The sequence below is a fragment of the Canis aureus genome, chromosome 4 (assembly GCF_053574225.1).
Source record: "Canis aureus isolate CA01 chromosome 4, VMU_Caureus_v.1.0, whole genome shotgun sequence".
Taxonomy (NCBI): domain Eukaryota; kingdom Metazoa; phylum Chordata; class Mammalia; order Carnivora; family Canidae; genus Canis; species Canis aureus.
In genome coordinates, this window is record NC_135614.1 from 83,976,009 (window position 1) to 83,987,646 (window position 11,638).

The following is an 11,638-nucleotide window of genomic DNA, read 5'->3' on the forward strand; positions in this document are numbered from 1 at the left end:
CCTTCCTTCCCTCTTTCTTTTTCTTTCTTTCTTTCTGAGTACATACAATTGGGATTGAAAGATAGATATTGGGAGTCTGGCATGAAAAAAACTGGAACTAAATAAAAATGGATATACCCTTCACCATCCCCAAAATGCTCATTGTGTGAAACAAAACTGGAAATAGAAATAAAAAGGTGTATTCAGCTCCAGAAGCTCTAAGTTTTTATTTTTTATTCTCTTTCCTCCTTGGGTCACAGGCTCATGATTGCTAAATTGAAAGTGCAGTAGAAGAGGAAAGATGTCTGTTTTTGTTTCTTTCTCTCTCCAGGTAAATTCTGATATTGTGTCCCCCTAATCCTTTCCGTCTTCCCATGAGGCTATAGAATTCATTGTTAAATTGTATATATTTGTTGAACAAAATGGTTATTTCTTTCTTCATCTTTTTCCATTTTTATTGCCTTATCCAGACTGAAGTTGTTCATATGAATGAGTAAAAGCCCAACTTTTATGCTGAGATAGTGCTTCAGACAAACTGAAAAAGAAATCTCAGAATTTGTGATTAGGGTGGCAGCTGCTAGACACCAAACAGGATACTATTTATCTCTTTAAAAATTGTTTAAAAATGAGTTAAATTTAGCTACTGTGATACATGGAAAGAGTAAGAATGCATCTAAGACACACAAACACACACACACAGACACACACAATCTAACTTAATCTAATAATTGTTTGATTTGTGTGTATGTTAGACCAGCATGAGGAATGATTAACTGAGGGGAAGAAAACATTTAGTTGATCTTACTCATTAAAGATGCTTCATCAAATGCTGTGAAGGGAATCTCTGAGAGTGTGATGGAATTAACTCAGGGGAATCGAAAGTATCTTTTCTTGATCTTGTGATGTCCAATAAGGGCAGACAGAGTGGGTGTTTTTGTTTGTTTTAAAGATTTTATTTATTTATTCATGAGAGACAGAGAGAGAGAGAGAGAGAGGCAGAGACACAGGCAAAGGGAGAAGCAGGCTCCATGCAGGGAGCCCAACGTGGGACTTGATCCCGGGTCTCCAGGACCAGGCCCTGGGCTGAAGGCAGTGCTGAACCACTGAGCCACTGTGAGCAAGGCTGCCCTTGCTTGCAGTGAATTTTAGTACCTACCGGTTTTTTATCTATTTTAATTGCATCTGAATATATGATATTCATTCACTGACTATTTGTCCTATCCCTTTTTATGGCTCTGAGATAATTATAAAAAAATAAGAATTGAGGATTCTTTAGCAAAGGAAGATAATAGAATTTTTTAGCTTAATAAGACAAAAATATAGAATAAAGCATTTAAAAAGCCCAGTCGAACCAAAGACCATAGATGTGATCTAAAAATATATTTATACGTAAATATAGCATAAATCATAAATAAATTAACACTGAATTTATGAATATTACCCCCATGCTGTTCTTTAACTTATAGATTTAGATATGGATATCCTGCAATGGATTGAATGTTTGTACTGCCTCCAATTTCATATGTTGAAGCCTTAATCTCCAGTGTGATGGTGCTTGGAGGTAGGCCCTATGGGAGGTAATTGAGTTGAGATGAGGTCATGACGGTAGGGACCCTATGATGGGATTAATAACCTTACAAGAAGAGAAAAAGATCAGAGTTCTCTCTTTCTCCCACGCACTCCCTATGGAAAGGTCATATGGGGACAGGCGGAAAGAGACGTCGACAAACCAGGAATCTACTTTGATCTTGGACTTTCCAGCCTCCAAAAATTGTGAGAAATGAATGTTTGTTGTTTAGGCCACCCAGTCTATGGTATTTTGAAATAACAGCCAGAACTGACAAATATAGAAGTTGGCACTGAGAAGTGGAGTGCTGGTGTAACAAGTAGATAAAAATGTGGATGTGGCTTTAGAAGTGGATAATGAGTAGAGGCCAAAAGAGTTTTGAGGTGCATGTTAGAAAAAAAAAAAACTAAGATTGCTATGAAGGGACTGTTAATGATGATCCCAGTGAGAGCTCAGAAAACAAAGAGGAGAGCTAGGGAGAAAACATCCATCTTCATGTAAACCACTGTGTACAGATTATAGGATGAGATAGGGACCACATGGGTGATTCTGAAAAGATCTCAGATGGAAATGAGGAAAATGTTATTGGACAATGGGTGAAGGTCAGTCATCACCAGAAAGTGGCAAAGAATTTGGCTTAATTGCAGTTTAGTGTTTTACAGAAGATAGAACTTGCAAGTGATAAAATTGAGTGTTTTACTGAGAAGAATTCTAAGCAAAGTTTTGAAGGAGCAGCCTGGCCTTTTGACTGCTTAGTGTAAAATGCCAGAAGAGACAAATGAATTGAAGAAGGAATTTTTAAGTAAAAAAGAAACATAACTTAAAGATGGGGAAAATTGGGATCCCTGGGTGGCGCAGCGGTTTGGCGCCTGCCTTTGGCCCAGGGCGTGATCCTGGAGACCCGGGATCGAATCCCACATCGGGCTCCCAGTGCATGGAGCCTGCTTCTCACTCTGCCTATGTCTCTGCCTCTCTCTCTCTCTGTATGACTATCATAAATAAATAAAAAAAAAAAAAAAGAAAGAGTGGGAGAAAAAAAAAAAAGATGGGGAAAATTCTCAGCCTATCCTACTGTAAGAAGGAAAGAAAGAAAGAAGAAAGAAAGAAAGAAAGAAAGAAAGAAAGAAAGAAAGAAAGAAGAAAGAAAGAAGAAAGAAAGAAAAGAAGAAAGAAAGAAAGAAAGAAAGAAAGAAAGAAAGAAAGAAAGAAAGAAAGAAAGAAAGAAAGAAAACATATAGAGAGAAAGTGTCTAGATAGTTATAAATAATCTCTTTACAACCCTATTTCTTGATATGGGAAACTTGTGAACCAGAGACTCACGCCGCCACTTCAGCAGGAGCGCTGCCAGTTTGAATGGAAGGAGGTGGATTTACTGGAATTAAGGAAGGCTGTTGGCCTTGGATTCTGCAGGGCCCAATGATAAGCTACTCTCTTCTGCTGCAACTTGTGCTATTTTTCAAGAAAAGGGAGGGGTGGGCCCAAGGCAATTCAGAGACAATCCACTGTTGCTGTTAAAAGGCCAAATGGACTCCAAAGATTTGGGGACTGAGCTAGCCTCCCTCGGAATCACCCAGATCTGATGTAGGCGATGTCCAGTTGAGACTTTGGAATTGAGACTTTACCATTGTTGGAACAGCTTGAGAATTGTGGGGTGGTTGGAATGAAAGGGATGCATTTTGCAGGCGAAAAGGACATTCTTGTGGGGAAAGAGGTAGGGATAGAATGCTATGGTCTGAATGTGTCCCCCAAAATTTATATGCTGAAGCTCTCTAATCTCTGTTGTGATGGTGTCTTTTGAGCCTGGTCATTTGGGAGGTAATTTGGTTTAGATGCAATCAGGAAATTGAGAATCTCTGAGGAAATTAGTGTCCTTCGAGGAAGAAAAAGAGGAAGAAAAAGAGAACAGAATTGCCCTTCTAACTGCTACGTGAGGATACAGCAAAAAAGGCAGCCATAACCTGCAAAAAGGTTCTCATCAGAATTTACTAGTGCCTTCATCTTGGACTTCCAAGCCTCTAGACGTGAGAAATAAATGTCTGTTGATTAAGACACTGAGTTTAAAGTATTTTGTTATAGCAGCCCAGCCTCAGCCGACTAAGAAATACACCAAAAATATAGAGTTTGATTTGCATGTCTAAAATTTTAAGTGGTATGACACCCTCAACAGTACCGTTCAACAGAAATTTCTGTGACAATGAAAACGTTCTCTATTTGGAGCGTCCAGTATGGCAGGCACTCGTCCTACCTGTCCTGTTGAGAATTGTGAAATGTGGCTGCTGAAACCGATGAGCTGAATTTTAGATTGTATTTTCTTCAGGTAAATTCTATGTATTTAAATAACTATATGTGGCTGGTGGCCAACCAGAGTGAACACCACAGTTTGCATACTCCTGAGCTGCATTTTTTTTTATTTTAATCTTGGGAGAAGAAATATGTTTCCTTTGTCATAACTAAGATGCCTCCCCGCTTGTTATTGGTCCCACACAATGAGTAACAACAATTATTATACCTCGTAGTAGTACGCTTATTTTATATTCTAATTTGGACCAAGTTTCTCATAGTTGGACCATACCTTTTTTTTATCTTACTATGTCCTAGAGACAACTTATTATTCCTATATTCTATGCATAGTAGTTCGTAGCCTCAAGTGAGCCAAACTCTCAGGAACATTCTCTATTTTAAGAACTTCATTGATTTCTGGCAACCTGCTTACTGAAATATATATCCTCCTGCTCAAGGCCTTCAGTGGAGTTGTTATTCTGGGCTTTCCTTTGACTAGTTTGCTGGGTTGTTTATACTGTTTCTGGATACTATGTCATCTCCCTGGTTTACTCTCTGTCTTTCTCTGTCCCTCTGTTTCTCTCTCTCTCTTTTTTTTTTTTTTCTACACGTATCTTCCTAGTTTATTCTCTTAGTTTGTTACCTGTATCTTCAAGAACTTTTCTAGGAAAACTGTGGGTAAATTTTCTGAATCTGTCAAAGGAAAAAATGTCTTTTTCTGCTCATATTTGGTTAATATTTTGACTAATTATGAGTCATGTTCCTTTATACCTTTGAAGGTGTTGCTTCATTGCTTTCAGCCATCAAGACTGACCATGTTTAATCTCTCTGAAGCCAGTCTGATACATGCCAATTTGTTGGTAGACTGTTTACTTTCTAGAAGACTTAATTTAGGATATTTTATCTTATTTTCTGAAATTTCACCTGGAGTTTACTTATCTATACCCTTTCTAATTTCACCAGGTTCTTTGAATTTGAAGCTTTGCATTTTTCTTCAACTCAGGAAATTTTTCTGGTACTAACATGTAACATCTTCTGCTTTCTCTCTCTCTCCCTTTCTTTTTTTTTTTTTTTAATTTATATGTACTCTCCTGAAAATTGCTTTAAGGCCATTTCTCCTTTGCTTATCTTAGTACTTTTTTTTAATTTTACATTTCAGAATTTCTCAAATATCAGGCAATTCTCATGAATCCATTTGTTTTTAAGAACGAAGAGAGAAGAGCCATGGTAAGTCATCAGATTTTGTCAACTTTCTTTTTTTAAGATTTTATTTATTTATTCATGAGAGACACAGAGAGAGGCAGAGACACAGGCAGAGGGAGAAGCAGGCTCCTTGCAGAGAGCCTGATGTGAGACTCAATCCTGGGACTCTATGATCATGCCCTGGGCCAAAGGCAGGCATTCAACCGCTGAGCCACCCAGACGTCCCATATGTAGTCTTTCTATTAAATCTCCCTGTGATTTACCACACATTGCTCTTTCACTTAGAGAAGTACCAAAAGAATGAAAACAGTCATGGGTTTCAGCAAAGGAACACAAACATGACTCCACACTGAGAGATCCTTCTTTAAGTAAAGAGGGTCCTAACAGAGGCCAAATTCAATATCCAGAGCAATGCAATTTATGACAAACAAGAGAGTAGGCAAAAACTACTCAGATTGTCCCATTTGAAGATTACCCCATTTCCAGAGTAGTGGAGATTATAGTAGTAAATTTGTTGCTGTCATAGTTGTTGTCGCCATCATGTTTAAGTAAGCTCCCTGTACAGCCCAACATGGGACTTGAACAGACAATCTCGAGTTCAAGATCTGAGCTGAGATCAAGAGTTGAAAACTCAACAGACTAAGCCACCCAGGTACCCCCAGTAAGTATTTTTGAACAGAGAAAAGTTATTTCTTATTTACTACTACTTGAGAAATCAAGGAGAGTAAGACCCTCAGAGTCAGTATAAAAGTACAGTGAGGCACTGTAGAGTGCTGTGGGCAGAGTCCAGATGACCAAGAGTTAGAGAATATCACTGTAAGGAAAAATGGCAGAGTGAGCACTCACATTTTCTTTCCTCCCTTCCTCAAAAGCAAAAATGTACACAAGGTACTCATTGACTGCAGGAAGGAGGTTGGCTACCAGCAGACAAAGATTTAGATGGATTACTGAAGGGTGAATGGCAGATATAATCATAATGACAGATACAGCAGCTCAGAGCTTACAGAAAGAATGTTGAAATGGGAATGTGAGCTGTTCATTTTTCATATTGAAGCATGATTTTCTTGTTCTGTATCCCTCAGTCCCTCTTTCTCCATAGTTACCTAGTCAGTGTAAACCAAGAGCAAATGTGAGGGAAGTGTTACTAATTAGATTCATAGACTCAATGATTAATCTTACCACAGTTGAGTAGGATGTCCAGCTCTACCCAATTTCCCCATAATTCTATATGTAGTAGAGGATTTGCTCCAAAATAAAATTTTTAAAAATCTGTATTTATGGGATCCCTGGATGGCTCAGCGATTTAGCGCCTGCCTTTGGCCCAGGGCACGATCCTGGAGACCAAGGATCAAATCCCGCGTCGGGCTCCCGGTGCATGGAGCCTGCTTCTCCCTCTGCCTGTGTCTCTGCCTCTCTCTCTCTCTCTGTGTGACTATCATAAATAAATAAAAATTAAATAAATAAATAAATGAAAATAGCTATTTAAAAAAAAATCTGTATTTAGGGGCACCTGGGTGGTTCAGTCAGTTAAGCATTTGTCTTCAGCTTAGGTCATGATCCCAGGATCTTAGGATAGAGCCTCGCATCAAGCTCCCTGCTCAGTGGGGACCCTGCTTCTCTATCTCCCTGATCACGACTCATGCTCTCTCTTGCTATCTCTCTCTATATTAAATTAATTAAATAATTAATTTTAAAAAGTATTTTTATCTGTCCCATTCTGGGGTCCCCAAAGTATGAATTATATTCCCTGAGTAGAACTGCTATTATTTTGGCAGAAAAAGTATTGATTACCCATCTTACTTCTGCTCTTCTTATACATCCTAATGTCTTTGGCACATTCTAACCAGAAATTAGCAGTAAAGTCAGAGAACATTTGCCAGTACTGCCTTTCTAATCAGCATGACTTGTATATAAGTATAGCCACACAAAGCAAAAGATCAGAGTCTACAGTAGAACAAATAACATGGAGAAAAAAATGATCCAAGATTCAGAAGAAAGAAAATCAGTGATTATTTTCAATGAGATTCTATTTGCTTTTATAATATAATTTGGGCTAAGGAACAAAATGTGGGAAAAAAAAACAGAAATTAAGTGATAATTGATGAAAAATATTTTACAGAATCAAAAAGAATAAAGAAGATATTTCCAAATTAGGGAGAAAAAAAGGGGAAAAAAGAAAAAAAACCTGAAAAGGAAAACTAAATAGACATTGCAGATTAATCCAGCAGAATCAAAATAAAAAAGTTCATGAAAGTTCTAGTAGTAGAACATATATTTTAATGGAGAGAAAAGCACATTATTAAAAAACAATGAGGATAAAGAAAAAATTATTTGGAGTGAAAAAGCTGGCCCAAGACCAAATTTGATGAAAGAAAAAAAAACTAAAATCCCCAAACAAATTCTCATGATATTCCTTGATATCTAAAATACAGAGAGGATTATAAAAGCCCCCAGAAATTATTAATTTAGTTATACTAAATCAATTGATTGTTAGAATGACATTTAACTATTTATCAGAAAATAATATTAAACATGAGATAATAAAGCATTATTTTAATATTTATCAGAACATTATTTGAAATACAGAATTATATAATCATCCAATATAACAATATAATATAATGATAAAAAAAGCCTTTTTATTATGGGAAAATTCAATGAATCTTGCTTATAATTTTGTGAAAAACTGAGAATGTACTCAACAAAAGCAAAATACAATTCATGGAGGAACAGTTTGGACTCCAAGAAGAATGGAACTAATCCTAATGTGCAATGAAAATAAACTCTAGGGTGAAATTCGACCTTAAAAACATTTAGAAGTGCTTTAAAATATGATTATAGAGAAATGTAGGGAAATCGAAAGGGGGAAAAAAAAGACAACAATGAGCATAGAGCAGTTACCAATTTCAGTGGTGATTCTTATAAAAAGTAACCACCCAAACTTCCGTGTTAGCACACACAAATATCTATTTTTACTCACAAACCTATAGTCAGCTGGGTCATTTTTCTGGTAGTGACTGGACTTTCTAGAAAAATTGTGGGTCAAGTAGTCAATTTTTCTGATCTTGGTTGGTGCCTCTTAAATATTAGGGGTTGACTCTAAGCTGGTCAGCTAGAGTGGCAGCTGGGACAACTGAGCTCTTCTCCACATGCTCTTTCATATCCAGCATGTTTGCCAGACTTATTCTCATGATGAACTTCTTATCCAAAAGAAAGATCAGGAAAGTGCAAGACTTTGAGATCTACACACCAAACTGGCACACCATAATTTCTACCACATTTTCTCACAGGCCAGTCCAGACTCAGATTCAAGATCTGCTATCTCCTGACAAGATTAACTACAAATTCACATAATGAGGTAATAAGGGTACTGACACAGGTTGGGTGAAGAATTGGGAACATTTCCCACATGTACCAGGAACAAAATTAGTTAAGTCTGAAAACTCATATATACCCATTGAGGGCAACATGGAAACATTTATTTATAGATGCAAATATGTGCATATGGATATCCTGTGTAATAAACTGTATTTTAGGTACTAAAAACTGGGAAAAGTTATGGGTAATGGAAGTGTGCTGAATTCCCTTCCTTTCAAAATAAGCCAATATACTTTGTACAAGTTTCCCATATCAAGAAATAGGGTTGTAAAGAGATTATTTATAACTATCTAGACACATATGTGATACATTTCGTTTCATTTTATTATTATTATTATTATTAAGATTTTTTATTTATTCATGAGAGGCAGAGAGAGAGAGAGGCAGAGACATAGACAGAGGGAGAAGCAGGCTCCCTGCGGGGATCCCGATGTGGGGCTCCATCCCAGGACCCCGGGATCACCACCTGAGCCAAAGGCAGGCACTCAACCACTGAGCCACCCAGGGGTCCCCTTATATAATACATTTTACAATACAGAAAACTTCCTCTGAGGTAGAGGTCGAAAGAGAGAAGGTGGGCAGCTTAGATTCTGTGCATGATACAGTTCTGGATTATTCGAATGAACTTTTTTTGTGTATGGACATGTGCAAGGATGACTTTTGCAAAATAAGCATTTTTATTTTAAACAGAGATGGTGGGTGTACACCATGTGTTTGCAAATATGAAATTCTATCAGATACGGTAGGGAAGAAGTAGAACTGTGGCTTGAGGGGAAATAGGGTCAAGCCAATGCTGTTTCCAGCTGAGAAACCCTTTCCACTTCCCCAAATGGCATATTCATGAGATTGCATATGTATTGCCTGTTCCTACTCATTATATTTCACTTAAGTGTGCTACAAGACGCTGGGCATTTTTATAGATATTCATAAGGGGCATGTTGTGTAATTTTCTTTCTCATTGCTTTTGGCATTCTATTCATCTATTCCTAGCGTGGGACAAAATGAGATGAATGCTCTGTTCCCCACTTTGGCAAATTCCTATTGTATTCAAAGGAGAAGAAACCAGCCAGCGATTGGGAGAGACTGTATTAGATTCTTTTTTTTTTTTTTTTACTGTATTAGATTCTGAAATATAAAACCTTTATTTATCTTCTAACGTTTTTAGGTTTTATCTTTTTGGAACACACACCCTTGTGGCTTCCTTATCTGACTGGAATTCCTGATACCAACACAGTAGCCTTGATTTAATAATGGCCTCTAAGCATCATTCTTACACTTTTTCAAGTAATTGATTTTAGTTTCTCAGATATTTATACATGTCATTATTCCTTAAAAGCCTGAGGGCATTAGAAGTATCAGGCATTGTATACCTTTCTGTCTTATTAGATGTATAATTACATTGTTTGGAAAAGTTTTAATAATTAAAAACATCGTATAGCAAAATTAAGTCAAGGAGGTGCTACAAAAGATCTAAAGATGTCATGTGACACAAATTCAATTCTTTCTAATATTCTTCACCTGATTCATGGCATCTAAAATGGTAAGGATGTTCTCTCTCCTCCATCAATCACTTTTAGGGTACTTTCCAAATTGTTATTTTAGTTTTCTTACTTCTGTCTACATACTCCTGGAAGCTCATGGAATCCTGGAGCTAGAAGCTCATGCCTTAAAGGGTGTAATTTTACAATTATAAAAAAAATATATTAAACATAATGATTAACCAGATTTCTCCTGCTTAAATATGGTAGCTCATTGTCACAGGCTGAACGTGTCCCCACAAAATTCACGTGCTGAAGCCTTAGCTAACTCTCGGTATGTCGAAATGTGACTGCTTTGGAGATAGAGCCTTTAAAGAAATGACTAAGTGGAAATGAAGTCTTTGGGGTGGGCCCTAATCCAACCAACTAGTGTCCTTACAAGAGGAATTGTGGACGCCCAGAGACAAGAGGAAAGGCCATTTGAGACACAATGAGAATGTGGGCATCTGCAAGCCGGAGAGAGAGAGACACACCTCAGCAAGAAATCAAACTTGTAGACACCTTGGTCTCAGACTTTTTAGTCTTCAGAACTTTGAGAAAAAAACTGTTGTTCAAAATAGTCTGTGCTATTTTGTCGTATTATGGCGGCCGTAGCAAGGAATACACTCACCAATGGGAAATCCACCAGTTTTGATTTTCTTTGGGCCGTGGGCAGGAATATGTACAGTCCAAGCTGGCCAGCATATAGTTGCCTGGCTACTAGAGATTTGTTTAGCTAAAAAAATGAGAAGGAACATTGAAAGAAAAAAATGCCAAAAACAATCTTTCTCTTTTGTGTGGGAAACAGGTGTTAAGAAAAACAGAAATGAGCTTATTTATGCGTTGTACCTTTGTCTTAGTTTCTGGAATAGGAGGTTTTACTTGCATTTTGGTACTGACTAAATAAATTCCCACATGTCATCAGGAGCTTTAGAACATTGAGCAATGATCAAATATTTATTTTAAGCTGCATTTGACACGAGAGGTTTATTTTTCTTTCTCCTAATATAGCTTTATGCCTCAATTATAATGTAAGCTTTTTTAATGTTTAACTTTAAAAAATGAAGCAATGGGGAAAAAAAGGACAATATTCATGATCACTGAAATATTTTCTTTTGCTAAAAAATGTACCTGTGATGCTCCAGCCAAATAAGTCATCTTGAGGATATGCAAGATTCAGCAAATGTCCAAGCTCAAAATTCTACTGTGATGGTAACTGAATACTATGGATTCAGCAACAGCTCTGCAGGAGGGGTAGCTAAATTATTTGATGGTTTGTAAGAGCAGGGGAAAAATGCTACTAATAATCAGTAGATGTTAGCATACAAACCCACCGGACATAAGAAGCACAGTGCTGTCAAAAATAAATTTGTTAATTTATTAACAAATTAACAAGAGTAAGTCGTAAGCACTATTTTGCTTTCAGATATTTGTTCCGTGATTCCTTGGATCCATTGTTTGCTTGGTTTTGAGCTAAAAACCGCTCCTTTCCTGATACTCTTCCTGAAATTTCTCTCATTGTTTTTCAGAGTAAATTATTTTCTGTAGCCCGCAGCTCTGTTCAGTACTGGGGAATTAATGATGGTATTGGCATAGGTGAGTCTCAATTTTACCAACTGTGTGACACAAAATACGTCTGCTGTTCAAGTGTTCAGTGCTTGTTGGTCTGATTCTGTTTCCTTGCCTTTGCTAGTAATACTGATATGATAAATTC